Genomic DNA, 18358 nt, shown 5'->3' with positions numbered 1-18358 from the left:
TTTTGTGTGATATTTACTCCACTGTCTCATTTCTAGAAACTGTCACAAGCTGTAAAGGTATTTCAGTGTTGGAAAGGATATCCTGATTACTGGTGGCAGAAGTATTAACAGTTCCTGTCCCTGAAACATCATCTTGTTGAATATTTGTAAGGTATGTGTTGTTCTTCCTGAGTTATCACAGTATCATCTTGTCCAGCTTCCACAGATGCTAGCACTGTACTACTAAAATGAATGATTTTTTTGTTTTGATGTGTTCTGTTTGGCAAGGTGATCATTTCTCATAAAGCACTTTGAACATTCTGGACAAATTTCTTCTTACCTGTATGTGTCCTTCTGTGCCTCTCTAATTCATTACATCAAGTAAATCTTTTGCCACAGAACATCCAATTCCAAATAGAAGGGCACTCTCCAGAATGCCAAAGCAGATGCCCTCTCAGATGTGATGTCTTCCCATAGACTTTGCCACATCCTGGTATATGACAAATGTGTCACTTCTATTTCCCAAGATTGGTACCTCTCCCACCTCCACCTTTACAGTTGGGACAGTTGCAAACTACCCTCTGAAGTCTTTTTTCTTCTTGATGTCGTTGGTCCCCTTCTTCATCTACCACCTGTATTCTTAAGTGTGTTAGATCATGGATACTCAGTGTAGAATCACCACGGAGCTGCCATTCTTCAGGATCAGGATGCACAAATCCATTTAATGACAGTTGTATGACACTCTCTTGGGCTCCCTGAATTACTTTCTCCATTGAGTCATGTTGAAGTGTGATAGAGAGATTTAGATGCATGGATGAATCATTATCATGATAACTGTGTGGAAAACTGTGTTTTGCAGTACAGTGCATGTAGCAATTTCTTTTGTATACAAGAAGTCTGTTTATTAAAGCATGTGTGTCAATCATTCAGTCTAATGATATCTGGGAGAAATAGTCTTCAGTGGGTTGTGGTGGAGTATCTGATTTCTCTAGTGACCTATTTTAAAATTCTGTGTTTAACAGTAAGTGCATGAGTGATTCAGTAAGATAATACCTCTGTAAAAGGCCATGTTTATCAGTGTGCAGTACGTGTAGTGCCTACTTTTTTGACATATGATAAAACGTTGTTTTTACAGATCAAAATGTGCAAGTGGGTGAGTATAGTAACAAATGTGTAGAGCACTGTAGTGACAATATGTAGAGCTCATAGTAATTTCCACAGTGATGTGTTGACAGTGTTAAACTCATAGAGGCATGTGAACAATGCAGCATAGTAAAGTGATGAAACTGTCTTTACCAGCCAAAGGTGCATGATCAACACAGTGTAGTGATACTTACATGAAACTGTAACATACTTACAAGCTCCTGGAACATCAACCTCTGATGGCATATATTAAAATTCTGTGTCAGCTAGAATTATCTGCATACATGAATGACTCCATACAGTGATTGCTCTGAACACCTGTGTTTGGCAGCGTGGAGTGCATTATTACATCCTTGTGATATACTGAAGCACCCAACAGAAGGAGGCTTCAATTCTGTAGCTATTCCTCAAAAAGGACAGAGGGAGACGTTGATTACTCTGACCTAATTTCCCCACCGCCCTTCAGTCTCTGGCTAATGCTCCCTAGGACTGATCCCCACCAGAAGCTAGACACCCAGAGATCATGTGGCTATTGTCCACATAAGCCACTCCCTGGACAGAGTATGGGTGGAAAATACCTATAGGAGTTGCCTGGGACAGCAATAGAGTCCAGAATCTTTTTCTTCACTTTCCTCAGAAGACACAAAGGCTGTTTGCCAAGGTTTGCTGGGATGTGAACATAAGCACAAATTCAGAGACTTATAGATATACCAATTACTTTAGAGTAAATGTCACAGCTCTCAGATAAATGGGATTCTGAGCAGTGTACTCCAGACCAAAATCTGGATATGTCTTTTAATTCCTGGCTGAATAAAAATAAATTTCATTTTCTTCAATAATATCTGAGTCCCCTCACTGTTTACCCAATTCATAGAGGAAGAGACTATTGATCATATAGGACAGGTGGGTGCTGTTGAATATTCTCTTTCCTTAGAAATTACAAATCAGAGGGGCTGGGGATGTGGCTCAAGTGGTAACGCGCTCGCCTGGCATACGTGGGGCGCTGGGTTCGATCCTCAGCACCACATAAAATAAAAGATTGTTGTGTCCACCTAAAACTGAAAAAATAAATATTAAAAAATTCTCTCTCTTCTCTTTTTTTTAAAAAAAGAAATTGCAAATCAGAAACAAAATATCACCTTAAAGGAATTCTAGATATTCTTGTCAGTATAGAGTATTTGAACAAGACAATGGTGCAGATTCCAGTCACATCTCTGCACAATTCTCCTTCTCACAGAGTAGGAATATAGTGTACTGGGGCTCCAACCCAGGGCTTTGCGTATGCTGTGCAAGCAGCCTACCACCAAGCTATATCCCCACCCTTGTTATCTGAAAACTTAATGAGGCAGCAACCCCAATAGAGACTGACTTTCCAGATTCGATTTCATCATCAGGTCAGATAAATACTCCCCCTGATACCTGGAATACTGCTTTTTTTTTCTTTTTTTTTCTTTTCTTTTTTTTTTTTTTGTAGTTGTGCATGGACAGAATGCCTTTATTTGTTTATTTTTATATGGTGCTGAGGACCAAACCCAGTGCCTCACACATGGTAGGCAAGTGCTCTATATACTGAGCTATCGTCCCAGCCCTGTTTTTTTTTTTTAATTCATAATTTCTCTTTGTTCCTTTCCACTCAGATCTACCAGAAAAATCATGATACATTGCCCCAAAAACAGGTCAACTCTTTAGCTGTGAGCCCAAATATAGTGTATAATCATACTGGACACAGAATACAGGACATAGGATTTAGGACAACCCTGCTGCCTTTTCACCGTGTTGGTGATCTTGTGTTGACAAAACTCAATGCTGATAGCTACTGAGCTATGTGTATGACAGAATTGGGAAGCAAAAATTCAGACAATACAGAACCTGCCATCTGAGAGAAATCCATTATGGGACAGAGATCTGAGGAATGTGTGGACAAAATGGAAAAAATACTATTTTTTTGTGTGTCCACTACCACCAAGAGAAAGATGGGACTTATTGATTTTGGAGAGAATATATGCCATATTTGGGTATCTTTCTCTGATGCATTTATGTGGTAACCAAATGTTACCTTCAGTAGGACCCAGGGAAAATGTGGCTTTCCAACCAGCCCAGAACACAGTGTAATCAGCCCTCCCCTTATGACTCAACAGATCCAAATGGTATCTGAGGTATTGTGACAGAGGAGAAGCTAAGTGATAATACAGCAAGCTTGACAGGCCTCCAGTTTAGCAGACCTCTTTTTCTACTTTAGCTAAGCTTCTGCTCATTTTAACTCTATAGGACCCTGCATCCCCATTCATATTGGCTTACCACTTCATTGAAGTATTCCTAAAGGCTACCATGTAATCAGAACTACTTTCCAGAAATTATGTGTTTTCTGACTGATCCATTTGTAAGTGTACCCTTCTTCTCAGGTGGGAGTGATATTTGGGGGGGCTTGGCCCAGGAGGCCATGAAAACACAAACAAGATACACCTGAGGCTGCCCTCTCCTTAGTATGTGTAGCAAGAAGAGATTTCTTCCCTTCTGTACTTATGGTTCATGGTGAGTTGCATGTGAACAACTGATAGAAGATGGAGACGCTCAAACCAGGTCTGTACCAAATGCCAACAGCATCTGGGGGTGAACAGCTGCAGTGTGATAGTCCCTCTGAGGAATATATATATATATATATCTTAAAATACTGGAAAAGAGAAATGTTTCCACTGGGAATATTCCAAAGAGTCACCCCACCTTTTTCATTTTGCCTCTCAAAGAATGTAAATGATTTTTAGGCAATAATTAAATAATTCTTCAGCACTCAATATGGCACTAGGTGTACGTGGATGTTTAAACTTAAATAAATAAACAAATGTAATGCTGAAGATTGAACCCAGGGCCTTCTACATGCTTTACCACGGATTGCATCCGTGTCCCAAAATAAAATTTAAAAATAATTCTTTGGTTACATTAGTTAGTCATGCATTTTATACCTATAGTGTTCAACACATTGCTTCTAAATGTAGAATTTCCAACACAATGAAAGGGAGGCAGTGTTTGATGCTGGAGAGACTAATGGATCTTAAACAACAACACATCATCCATGAATACTTGGCCTTACAGATCTGTGCAATTGTTTTTGGGAAACTCAATATAGCACCAGCTGGGCTGCAGATCTCTCTTGCCCAATTTGAAATCCAGTATGGTGTCATCTCAGACATAGTCAAAACAAACAGATCCAGGGGCCAAGAGATAAAGGTGGAATGCCTCACATGATTCCTAAGGATTGTCCCTCAAGATATTTCCTGCCTACTCCACCCTTCTGGATCCTGCATATTTAGAGGGTTGGAGCAGCTAGATGAGGGGGCTTGCAACAGAATGACAAAGTTTGGTCCCATTAGGTTTAAAATTGACATTGGTGGCCACCAGTGGATCTAAATGGGAAATGAGTTTGCAGCATTGCCTAGGGTGATTGATTTGTTTTCCAAAGAGATGGAATGTATCCTATATGATAAGGACCAGATGGTCTTAGGGTCAGACTTGGGGAGTCTGTAATTTAGGTATTCCTTTTTTCATGGTTGTATTCTCAGTGGTAACTTAATGAAAGATTAACATTCATTTAAATGGAAAGGGTGAACAGGAACTCAATTCCCTCGGAAATATAGGGGTTTTTTTCCCCTGAAATTAGCAAAGAATCACACACATCTAAATGCCACCTGGAGGCAAGGAAACATGGAATGAATTGGTAAAAAGAAAAACTACAATGCATCTAGTGCCACAGAGTCAATTACTGATCAAAGACTTCACATGTGAATAATAATTATCTATTGAAGTCATTGAATATTAACAATAATTACCTTTTCATTTTTTTTTATTTTATTTTATTTATTTTATTTATTTTTTTTATTGGTTGTTCACAACATTACAAAGCTCTTGACATATCATATTTCATACATTAGATTGAAGTGGGTTATGAACTCCCAATTTTACCCCAAATGCAGATTGCAGAATCATGTCGGTTATACATCCACAATTTTACATAATGCCCAATTAGTAATTGTTGTATTCTGCTGCCTTTCCTATCCCGTACTCTCCCTCCTCCCCTCCCCTCCCCTCCCTTCTTCTCTCTCTACCCCATCTACTGTAATTCATTACTCTCCTTGTTTATTTTCCCATTCCCCTCACAACCTCTTAAATGTAATTTTGTATAGCAATGAGGGTCTCCCTTCATTTCCATGCAATTTCCCTTTTCTCTCCCTTTCCCTCCCATCTCATGACTCTGTTAAATGTTAGTCTTTTCTTCCTGCTCTTCCTCCTTGCTCTGTTCATAGTTGCTCTCATTATATCAAAGAAGACATTTGGTATTTGTTTTTTAGGGATTGACTAGCTTCACTAAGCATAATCTGCTCTAGTGCCATCCATTTCCCTGCAAATTCTATGATTTCGGTCCTCGTAAGCAAGCAGGGGTGGCCATCCTCATATAGAATAAAATCGACTTCAAGACTAAGTTAATCAAAAGGGATAAAGAAGGACATTATATACTGTTAAAAGGAACCATTCACCAACAAGACATAACAATTATCAATATTTATGCACCTAATAATGGCGCTGCGACATTCATAAAACAAATTCTCCTCAAGTTCAAGAATCAAATAGACCACAACACAATAATTATGGGTGACTTCAACACACCTCTCTCACCATTGGACATATCCTCCAAACAAAAGTTGAATAAGGAAACTATAGAACTCAATACCACAATCAATAACCTAGACTTAACTGACATATATAGAATATATCAACCATCATCAAATGGATATACTTTTTTCTCAGCAGCACATGGATCCTTCTCAAAAATAGACCATATATTATGCCACAGGGCAACCCTCAGTAAATATAAAGGGGTGGAGATAATAATTACCTTTTCAGCATTTAAAAAAGAAATTTAATTTTCATCTTTCTATTTCCTCCCTTCTGCTATTTTATGTTGGTGAAAACAGACTTAGCATTTAGTCTTCAGGCAACAGAATGTCAGTTAAGACCAACAGGACTGATAGAAGGATGTTATCTGGAGATCCTGAATCAACAACAACAGAGGAAATCCAGGGGTGTGGCCTCATAGTTTTGCCACTGCATTCAGTGACTTGGCACAACTTTCACTTGTGGTTGTGCATGGAACACGGGGATAACAGTAGATAGAGAAACTTTGGATTTATGGGAATAAAGGTGTCTGAGTATGCTTGTGATACTACTGGACATTTAAGAAATAGAGTGCAATAAATATTTCTTTGGATGACCTGGCTACACCTTCCCTCTTCTCTGATACCTGTACACATAACATTTTCAAAGCTAGCAAACCCAGGAGTGGTCCATTGACCAAAGCTTTAGAAACCAGATTCATTATTTTGAGAGTTTTGAATTTTGAATAGAACTGAGAAAGAGACTTAAAGAAGAGGATTTGTGTGTGCGTGTGTGCACAAGCGCAGTGCTAGGGGTCAAACCCGGGGCCTTGCACATAAACTAGGCAAGTGCTGTACCACTTAGTTACACACGACCATCTCCAAGAAGAGGAATCATTAAAAGTGACTACTGTGGGCTGAATTGTGTTTCCCCCCGCAAATGAGCATGTCTAAGTCCTACACCCCAGAACTCCAGAATGCAACTGTATTTGGAGACAGGGCCTGCCAAGTGGTGATTAAGTTACAATGAGGCTGGAGGCTGAAGCTGTGGCTCAGCAGTAGAGTGCTCGCCTAGCACGTGCGAGGCACTGGGTTCGATCCTCAGCACCATATAAGATAAATAAACATTAAAAAAATAACGTGTCAACAAAGAAACAATAATAAAAATTAAGTATTTTTAAAAAAAGTTAAAATGAGGCTGTTAGATCAGGCCATAATTCAAATTGAATGGCCTCCTTATAAGGAGGGGAAATCTGGACTGATAGAGGCTTATGGAGGCCTGAGTACAGAGGAAAGATCATCTGTACTCAGGCCTCTTTCCTCAGGAGAAACCAACCCTGCTGAAACCTTAATGTTGGGCTTCCAGCCTCCAGAACGGTGACAAACAATGTGTGTTGTTTTATCCACCCAGTCTGTGGTATTTTGTTATGCGGTCCTAACCACAAATATAGTAATGATCTAAATATACATAAGCAACTAGTTTAAGTTCCTTGAACACTGCCTGTTCAAATCTCTCCCAAGCCTTTTCTTCCATCCACTTTTTGTTTTGGATTCCAGTGTATATTCCACTGTTGTTCTCCAAACTTTCTTTTCTCTCCTAGATTCTGTTATAACCATAATTAATACTGTAACATTTTGACAACTTTGATATGTTAAGAATGACCTCTCAAAAATGCATGAATTTATACTTCGATTTCTTTAACCTTCCCCCAACATAATAATGTTTTAAATATTTTGCTATTAGGAATATATTTGTGAACATTTTTATTTGTATCTTTAATTCTACCCTCGGTAGTCATTCTTAGCAGTAAATTTACTAGACCAAAAGATATGTTACTGTCAAATTCCATTTAAAAAAAAATTAAATAGCAGATTGTTTTCTCTATAGTCTCAACTTGATACTTTGAAAAACCTATGGCCAAGCAAGTATTTCTATGTGAATTAGTCAAGGGACATGTTAGCAAGGACCCTTGTCATTTATGGAGTACTATTTTAATTGTTTTGTTTTTGTCTGGGGCTGGGGAATCAAACTCAGGACCTCACACATGCTAAGCTAGTGCTCTACTACTGAGTTACATTCACGGCTCTACGGTATGTTATCTTAATATATACAACTATGTTATAACTATAGGCATCTCTTCGATTCAATCATATGAGCTCCTGGAATGCAGATATCAAGGCTTTGCATATGCCTCCAGCTCAGTGAAAATCTTGTTAGAGAGGATAACAACTTTGAAGCTAAACCATCCAAATTATAGTGATAAAATGAATGTAATTGCTGCTGTGGGCAGTTAAGTTGCTCTGACACTGTAGGCTTCCAAGTGAGGGTTTTTGGGAAGTCCTTTACCTACCTAATTACCATTTTCAACAACAGTCATGATTTGCTAATAAATAGGACCCAGGTCTATTGTTATCCTTTTTACCAATTCCTTTATTTATTTATTTATTTTGCAAATTGTTCTTTTAAAGAACATCCATTTAATACCATGGAGTTATAATTTATATAGAATTATATAGAAGAATTTAAAAGAATTAAGAATTAAAACACCACCGAAAAGTGATAGGACCAGGCTGAACACAGAATTTCCTGGCATAACGAGCACAAGTGCTTCTTGTCTTTAGGCACTGCCTTGCTATCTCCTTTGGAGCCAGGCGAAAGGGGTCTTGTCCTGAGCCTGACAGCCCATCCCATTTCAGAGCCCACGCACCTGCAGTGCTCTGTCCCAGGCTCAGTGCTGGCACCGAAGACCTGTGGCCCTGAGCATTCACTCTCACCTGGAACACTGTTCACCAAGGGAGGGGATTACCCATCTCTTGACCTATTTTCTCAAAATACAAGGCACCTGCAAGGAAGGCTCTTCCAGCCTGGAGCTAGGAGGAGGAGCTATGTTCCCACCTCCGCAGTGCTGGGAAGGGGCAGCAGGTGTTGTGGAACAAAGCCTCTTCCTCTTTTCCCATGTGACGAAGAAGATGTGCATCCCTCCATCAACCAGGTGGTCCAGATGGTGTGGGCCCTGGGGAAAGAGGAGGAAGGTGAAAGAGAAGGAGAAGGCCGAGGAAGAGGCTGGGAAGGAGGCCTCAGAAGTGAAGGATCTAGCTACCCTGGCTTTAGGGAACTTGCTGGCCAGCATGTGTCTGCCTCCATCTTGACGTACTGACTGCAGAGGGAATGACCAGAGAGCCAGTGTTTTGAGATGATTCTTAGTGGCAATCTCACATTTTGCTTGGAATAAATCAGAAACTTCCACAATCAGGCATATTTTTAATGTTTGTCATTCCCCCAAGATTTGATCAGTCTGAAGTCCCGAGTTTTGTGTTTAGATTCATGCTGTGGTGTGATACTTGGATCCCCAGCTATTGAGTCCCAGGGTGCGGGTGCCATCAGAAGTTAAAGCTGCATACAGAGACCCCATCTCCAGAGGTAGCCTGGGGCCTAGTAGGACAAGCTGGTGCCTGTTGCTTGTGCCTTGCCACCTCTCTTGCTGCTCTGTTTCTCGGGAGTAGAATGAGAACCACAAGGGTCCCAGTGCTCACACAGAGCTGGGCAGATGTTTCTGTGCATCTTCAGAGCCTGGGATAAGAATGAAACAAACAGCCCTGCTCAGCTCTGAAGAGGAGACTTCAATTCATCTGTGGGCTTTTATTCCTAAACAGTGGTAAACACATCTGTCCATACACATTTTCAGATTCATATTTGTATAGCTACTAAGGCAAGTGTCCACAGTCTCTCAGGGACCCCAGCAAAGCAGCATCTGTCCCTGACAGCATGTCAACGTCTTGGGTGGGTCTCCCATTGTGTGTTTACGAGAGCCAGCTCTTCTTGTTTTACCATTGATTGTCACCAAATTCTTTAACCCATTGACTAGTATAGAATTTTTTCACATAAGAGTCGGCCTAACTTGTAAAATCTAATGTAAGTCATGCCGTGAGAGACGCTAATGAAGGCCCTGAAGTTGTCGTGTTTTGTGTTTAGGTAATTTACTGTATTTTTGCTCCCCTTCACTGAAACAGGGGTACCAGAGCAGATTCACTGTGTTTCCAGTGCCAGGCCTGGGCCAGAGTGGGGCTTTGTGGCCTCAGGCCCTGCACACATGCTGCCGTCTTCCAGCACAGTCGGGGCTCGACAGCACCCACCCCACAATGAGGCCGATTCCCTTAGAACAGGCAGGCTGGAGGCGGTGCTCCTTCCTGGTCCCTGAGGAATGAGGATGTGGTCATGTGGCGGACACTGGAGAATGGCATCCTGAGGGTCTTTCAGAATGGTGGCACCCTTACACACTCAGGGCTTGCCCACCTGGCTCTGGGTGGAGCAGGTTGGCCACCATGGGCTCAGCTTGCAGAGCTCTTTCCTGAGAGGTCAGGAGCCTCTTAGTCCCTGGCAGCATGGTTAGGGGGAAGCGCCCAGAGACTGGGCTGGGGCTTGGTGTCCTGAAGGCTCACCTCCACCTTCCCACTTGGCTGTGTGTCCTATTGGTCTTTTATTTATTTATTTTTAACTGATACATAGTAATTGTATATATTCATGGGGTCCAGCGTGATAATTTGTATACAATGTGTAATGATCAAACAAGGGTAATCAGCACTTACATTCCCTTAAACACTTACCATCTCTTTGTGTTAAGAAGCTTTGAACTCCTCTCTTCTAGTTCTTTATAAGGTATATAATAAGTTGTGTTAAACTGTAGTCACCCTACTGTACCACAGAACCCAAGAACTTATTCCTTCTGTTGAACTGTAATTTGGTACTTGATATCCAACGTCCTCTATCCAATCCCTTCTCCCTCCTCTCCCTAGCATCTGGTGACACTGTTCTACTCTTGTTTTAGTCAGCTTTTTCGACATTGTGACTAAAAGACCCACCAGAACAAATGTAGAGGAGGGAAAGTTTATTTGGGGGTTCACGGTTTTAGAGGTCTCAATCCATAGACATCAGACTCATTCCTTGGGGTTCAAGATGAGGCTGAACAGTACGGAGGAAGAGTGTGGCAGAGGGAATCACCTCACATGATGATCAGGAGGCAGACAGACAATCCACTCTCCATATACAAAATATATACCCCATAGCCATGCTCCAATGAACCACTTCCTCCAGCCACACCCCACCTGCCTCCAGTTACCGCTCAGTTAATCCCTTCAGGGATCAATTCATTGATTAGGTTAAGGTTCTCAAAACCCAATCATTTCTTCTTCCTACCTTCTTACATTGTCTCACATGAGAGCTTTTGGGGAACATCTCACATCCAAACCATAACAACTCTCTCCTTCTGTGCAACCCACCCTTGTAAGGCTGACTTAGCTACCAGTAAGAGTGTCCTTTCAGGGGGGACTCCAAACATAGGAATTTGGAAGACACAGGAATAGAGCATATAGAGTGGCCAAATTCGCCATAAAGAGAAGGAGCACACACAAACGATATCATCTCAATTATTTGAAACTGTTTTTTCTTGGCCATTAAAGAAGAAACTTGACAAAACAGAAATAAGATTAGGCATTCTCAAACAAGAACCTTTATAAAGGAGCACTTATGCTACAGATTGAATCTTGAATGTCCTCCAAAGATCTGTGTGTTAAAGGCTTGGTCCCTGGCCTGTGGTACTATTGGGGTGTATGTGTGTGAAACCTTAGGAGGTGGAGCCTAGTAGAAGTTAGGCCACAGGAAGTTAGGCCATTCCAGGGTGACTTTATGGGGATCTTGGAACCCCAGCCCCTTCCTCCCTCTCTCTTTGCTTCCTGACTGCCAAGAGGTAAACAGGCCCCTTTCACCAATTGCTCCCACTATGATGTACTATGTGACCACAGGCCCAAAGCAATAAGGTCAAGTTACCACAGATGGAAACCTCTGAAACTGTGAGCCAAATAAACCTTTCCTACTTTGAAGTTAATTATCTCAGCTATTTAGTATCAGCACAGAAATCTGACTAACGTATGTTGAGTTCGAAAGGTCTTTTTATTTCAATGATTTAAATAACTTGTTTTAGCTGCTTAATTCATATTGATGAATCTTCTTAATTTAGTATCCTGGTTTTCAGTGATCAAAGTGTACTTACTTTTGAGAACAAGCGGGTGATTGCAAAATGTATCCCTGCTGATGAGGGAAGTCTTTCCCGTGGGCGTGAGCACGTTGGGTCCGTCCACTGTGCCCAGCTCTTGTCCTCATTCTCACTGCCTCTGCTAGCTGCTGTTGCCATCCCCACCTTCGGCTGTTGGTGCAGAGCAGCTAGTTGCTGAGGGAGGCTGCTCTGTGTCCCCTCCACTCTGCACTCTGCTCTGGTGGGTCTGTGGCATCACTTCAGAGAGTAGGCTTGCCCCTCCAGAAGGGCAGGGGCTTAGTGGGTGTTTTAGTTAGCTCTGTCTCTGCTGTGACTGAAAGGCCCTACCAGAACAATCATAGAGGAGGAAAAGTGTATTTGAGGGCTCACGGTTTCAGAGGTCTTAGTCCGTAGAAGGCCAGCTCTATTCCTTGGGCCTCGAGGTGAGGCTGGACATTATGGCTGAAGAGTGTGGCTGAGGGAAGCAGCTCACGTGACGATCAGAAGGCAGAGAGAGTTTCCACTTGCCAGATACAAAATATATACCCCAGGCCAAGCTTCCAGTGACCCACCTCCTCCAACCACACCCCACCTGCCTTCAGCCCCCACTCAGTTAATCCCATCAGGTGATTGATTTAATGATTGGATTAAGGCTTTTGTGACCCAGTGATTTTTTTTTCTCTGAATTTCCTTTCATTGTCTCACACATGAGCTTTTGGGGGATACCTCACACCCAAACCATAACATCGAGGGTAGAAAGTTCTAGTGGATATCTCTTTCAGTTTTAGTGTTGTCCACCATGATCTGATCTAGGCTTTCTCTTCCTCATCACTTTGTTTTTACTACACTGAACCTTATCTTAGGTAAAATTAGAATCCAGATGAAGGTGAAGAAATGGTGGATCTTAAAATAAGAGTTTTGTGATAAGATTTTTCTTTTAAAGACAGCTATTTTAATGATCCAGCCTTTATAACTGCCCAAGTCTTGTGTTCCCAGCCTTCATTGGCTTTTTAGTAGCTGGGATGTCAACTGCTGTTGAAAATGAACCTGGATTTCTCAGCATGGGAATTCAGTATTTCCTCCTCTACTCTATCCAGGTGCCCATCTCTTATATAGGGATTCAGGAAATTGGTTTGTGGCTTCCAATAATTTTGGAATCTCACACTCCAGGCATTTTAAAAATGAAAGGCATACAATTAAAAAAATACTTCCAGCAATGTTTCTCAAAATGGGCCCCAGGACCAGTAGGGTGGCACTGCCTGGGACTGTGGCAGGGGAACAAGTTCTTCATCTTCATGCATCCTTTGGGGTCCCTCCAGCCTGGGCTGGCTGTAAATATTTTTTGTAAACCTACTTTTTCCACACTAAAACATCAAATGAACTTTCCTATAATATGTCAAAGTAACATTTCTGAGCCACTTGACATGTAAGAAGTCAACATGGAAACCATGGAGAGTGGGTGGAATGTCTGCTTTCGTGCCAGCAGTGTGGGCTCAGCAAGCTAACCAGCCAGGCTGCTGCTGTGAGGTCAAATTCCAGAGGAGCCTTGGCTTCCTTGGGGGTTCCTCAAGCATTGGACCACTTTCTGTGGACCCAATCCCTGGTTCTAGGCCTTTGCCTTTGAGGACACATGTGCAAGGTGAGAAGACCTGTGTCCCCTGAAACAGCAATCCTGCAAGGTGGAGCATGCTGGTGGGGACAACCATCCAAGGGACATATTAGCCAGCTTGAAGGGCACCCACTGAGCCACAGCAAGAACAGAGAGAGCATCGAACCAGGATGAAAATTGATGGTGAACGATAAATAAAAACCAGCAACCGTAGTAATTCTAAAGAAAAGAAAGCCCTGTTTGTTGGATGGTAACTGCGCTGGTTTCTTACTTTGAAAATAGGTCATTTGAAAGAGTGAATTGGGTGATTTCCCTGCCTTCTCAACATGCTCTTTGTGGGAGAATTCTAGTCGATGATCCTGGGGAAATGCAGGGATTCACCCAAAGCCCTTGGTAATGGCTGGTTCTTTTATTTCCCTAATCCACATAATGTTGTGAAAAGGATTGTATAGGAAATTTAAGAGCAACTGCTATGGCTTTAGGATGGATTTCTAGAAATGGAATTATGGTGTCAAATGCAATAAAGAACTTACAGGTTTTGATTGTTATTTCCAAATTTTAAGGCAAATGATTAAAACAAGATATTCACAGAATAGGCATATGAAAAAATACTCAGCCTAACTAAATGCAAATTAAAACAGTAATTACAGCCCATAATGCACTCATAAAATTTTAAAAAATGTTTTAAGTTCAATGAAACCTAGTATTGATGAGAACATGAATGGCCTAGAATGACCCTACACATCATAGCCAGGGATCAACAACCCCATGGACATAGGGTGGGGTCCTGCTCCATCGGTACAACTAGACTCTGGTACCAAGACTGTGCTAGATGTGAAACCACTCCACAAGCCAACATGAAGAAAGGAAGATTTCCACTGACAAGGGCTCAAGATGTAGTTAAGCTCAAACCCGAGTCACACTTACCTTTGAATACAAAAGTTTTACTGCTTTTGAGGTGCAGTATTCCAAAGTTAAACAATAAATGCACAAAAACCTTTGTACAAGTGGTTATAGCAGCATTGTTCACAAGAGACTAGAAATTCAAGTGACTCAAATGTTCTCCATTCAGAAAGGTATAAAAATATGTGACATATCTATACAATATAATGTCAGTAGGTCATAAAAAGAAATGAGGTACTGCTTCATGTTCTACAAGGATAAGCCTTGAAAATATGCTATGTGAAAGAAATCAGACCAAAGGCCATATATTTTAAAAATTTTGTTCTTTTTAGATATAGATAACAGTAGAATGTATTTTGACATATTATAAATTTGTTGAGTATAACTTCTCATTCTTGTGGTTGCATATGATGTAGAATTTCACTGGTTATGTATTCATATATTAACATAGGAAAGTTATGTGCAATTCACTCTACTATCTTTCCTATTCCCATCCTCCCTCTCTTCCTTTCATTTTTTTGGTCTAATCCAGTGAACTTCTATTTTTCCCTCCCACCCCTTATTGTGTGTTAGCATCCTCATATCAGAGAGAACATGTGGCCTTTCATTTTTGAGGATTGGCTTAGTTTACGTAGCATTATATCTCCAGTTCCACCCATTTACCAGCAAATGTCATAATTTCATTTTTATTATGGTTGAGTATTATTCCATTGTATATATGTACTACATTTTCTTTATCCATGCATCTGTTGAAGGGCACTTAGGTTGGTTCCATAGCTTAGCTACTATGAGTTGAGCTGTTATAAACATTGATGTGGCTCTGTCACTATAGTATGCTGATTTTAAGTCTTCTGGGTATATGCCGAGGAGTGGGATAACTGGGTCAAATGTTAGTTCCATTCCAAGTTTTCTGAGGAATCTCCATATTTCTTTCCATAGTGGTTGTACTAATTTGTAGTCCCACCAGCAATATATGAGTTTACTTTCCCCCCGACATCCTCACCAATGTTTATCGTTACTTGCTTTCTTGATAATTCCCATTCTGACTGGAGTGAGATGAAATTTCAGTAGAATTTTAATTTGCATTTCTCTAAGTGTTAGTGATATTGAACATTTTTGTCATAAATTTGTTTACTGACTGTATTACTTCTTCTGTGAAGTGCCTATTTAGTTCTTTTTTTTTTAAGAGAGTGAGAGAGGAAAGAGAGAGAGAGAGAATTTTTAATATTTATTTTTTAGTTCTCGGCAGACACAACATCTTTGTTGGTATGTGGTGCTGAGGATCGAACCCGGGTCGCACGCATGCCAGGCGAGCACGCTACCGCTTGAGCCACATCCACAGCCCCCTATTTAGTTCTTTAGCCCATTTATTGATTGGGTTATTTGTATTTATTTGTTTATTTATTTATTTTTCTATTGAGGTTTTTGAATCCTTTATAGATCCTAGAGATTAATGCAAAGATTTTGTCCCATTCTTTAGGCAAAGACCACATATTGTATGAACTCACTTATATGAAACATTGGGAATACTGAGATCCATAGAGAGAGAAAGTGCATTAGCATTTGTTAGGGTTGGTGGGACTGGGAAATGACTGTTCATCTAATAGGTATGGGTTTCCATCTGGGGGTGATGAAATATTTTGGAACTAAGCAGGTAATGGTTGCACAACCTTGTAAATGGCACTGAAATGTACACTTTAAAAGATTGATTTTATGATATGTGAATTCTATCTCAATAGTTATTTAAATATATGCATATATGTGCATATATATGTAGTCATTTAGAACTTTGAAACCACAGATGAATTAAACAGCACAAACAATTGATTAGATACATTTGAGGAAAAAAATAATGTACTAGAAGACAGATAAGGGGGAAATTGTCCGAAACACACTATAGAGAAATAAAATATGACATTTCATGAGAAATGATGATCAGAAAGATCAGTTGTGACATGATGGTAAGAATTATAAAATAACAGCATAAGGACATTATGGAAGAGACAATATTTTTAAAACATGCATTTCTGGTGATTTTCAATTTTTATTTTCAGAAAATAACACCATGTCCTATCTTTACTTGTATAATACTCTGATTTACATAATAATTTTTTTTTCTTATTTAGCAAAGTTTTATTCAAAAACTTCTCAGCACCATCTAGTTGTCAGAAAGAACGGATGTCACCTTTTTCTGCCCAGTTAACCCCCAATTCAGAGGCAAAAGTTAAACCCTTTGCCTAGAGCTCCCCCTAATGATGATTCTTGAGATTATGATAAGATTTTGGTTGTTCTTTCGCCCAACTCCTCCCTAAACCTTTACTTAAATGGTCTCAAGCAGAGCTGTCTGTGCACAATAGTTCAGAACAACAGGAAGGAATCAGGTCAGACCCAATCGACCTCCCATTGCTGGGCCACTGGAGGAACATGAAATTACCTTGAAAAAATTGTACTCAGTGACTTCCAGCTACATAGGACAGCAGTTTGTTAGGCAGCTCTGATTTCAGGTAACCCTCCACTACTCTAGGAACACATGGCAACGAAACATTGCATTCACTGAGCAGAGGAAGGCACGTCAACAATGTAAAAGTCACTTTCGTTTGAGAGAGAGAGAGAATTTTTTAATATTTATTTTTCAGTTATCGGTGGACACAACATCTTTATTCTATTTGTCTGTGGTGCTAAGGATAGAACCCAGCGCGCCATACATGCCAGGCAAGCGTGCTACCGCTTGAGCCACATCCCCAGCCCCTGGAAAAGTCACTTTCTGAAAGGTAAGTGGCAAATCAGGAGAACCTGAGGGAGAACTGATCACAATGGAACATCAGATGCATCCGAGAGGCCCTTTCAGTGAGGACAAGAGGATGCTGCCGTAGGAACGACTGGTGTTCTTGCCAGTGGAGGTTTAATGGAGTGAAGGAGGGGGAAGTCAGACTACTGTAGACTGGGGACGAATGGAGGTAGGAAGTAGAAAGGGTCGGTCTTTTTTTTTTTTAAATTTGCTCTTTTTAGTTATACATGACAATAGAATGCATTTTGACATATCATACATACACGGAGCATAACTTTCCATTTTTTGTGGTTGTACATGATATGGAGTTACACTGGTTATGTATTCATATATGAATATAGGAACTTTATTTCCAATTCATTCTATTGTTTTTCCTATTCCCATCTCCTCTCCCTTCCCTTCATTTCTCTTTGTTTAATCCAATGAACTTCTATTCTTCCTTCAGGCCTCCTTATTGTGTATTAGCACCTGCAAATTAGAGATAACATTTGGCCTTTGTTTTTTTTGGACTGGCTTATTTTACTCAGCATGATAGTGTTCAGTTCCATCCATTTGCTGGCAAATGCCATAATTTCATTCTTATTTTTAAAAAAAATATTTATTTTTTTAGTTGTAGTTGGACACAATACCTTTATTCCATTCATTTATTTTTATGTAGTGCTGAGGATCAAACCCAGGGCCCCATGCATGCTAGGCAAGTGCTCTGCCACTGAGCCACAATCCCAGCCCCTAATTTCATTCTACTTTATGGCTGAGTAATATTTCATTGTGTATATACACCACATTTAGAAGGTGTCAATCTTGACAGCTCTTGCAACACAGTTTGGGAACAAAATGAAGGACTGGGGAATATACATAACCATTTGGAACATGATAGACAAGAGCTCTAAGAGTTACCTACTCTCTATATCTATATTCATGTAAAGAGAGATAACTCATTTTTGCATATAACGAAAACACCCAACTGAGAGGCAAATGATGTAAGAAAGGGAAAGAAGACTCACATGTGGATCACTTGCCATGTGTCAGGAGTTGTATGGACACATTTCATTCTGTCTTCAGAAGTCAGTGTCATGTCTTATTTCTCCTTTAGAAATGAGGAAAGCAAGGTTCCAAGAGCTCAGTGTGCAGTTTGGTATTAACCATAACTATCAAAAGAGCCTGCACACTCAGGGACAAACACCAAGGTCAGCTTTTTCCATGATGGTTTTGCCTAAACTGTGAAGGTCACCTTTTTTTTGTGAGCAAATATTATACAAGA

Source organism: Ictidomys tridecemlineatus, chromosome 13 (assembly GCF_052094955.1).
Source record: "Ictidomys tridecemlineatus isolate mIctTri1 chromosome 13, mIctTri1.hap1, whole genome shotgun sequence".
In the NCBI taxonomy this organism is placed as follows: domain Eukaryota; kingdom Metazoa; phylum Chordata; class Mammalia; order Rodentia; family Sciuridae; genus Ictidomys; species Ictidomys tridecemlineatus.
The sequence above is the reverse complement of the archived record's forward strand: the minus strand, read 5'-3'. Positions refer to the sequence as shown.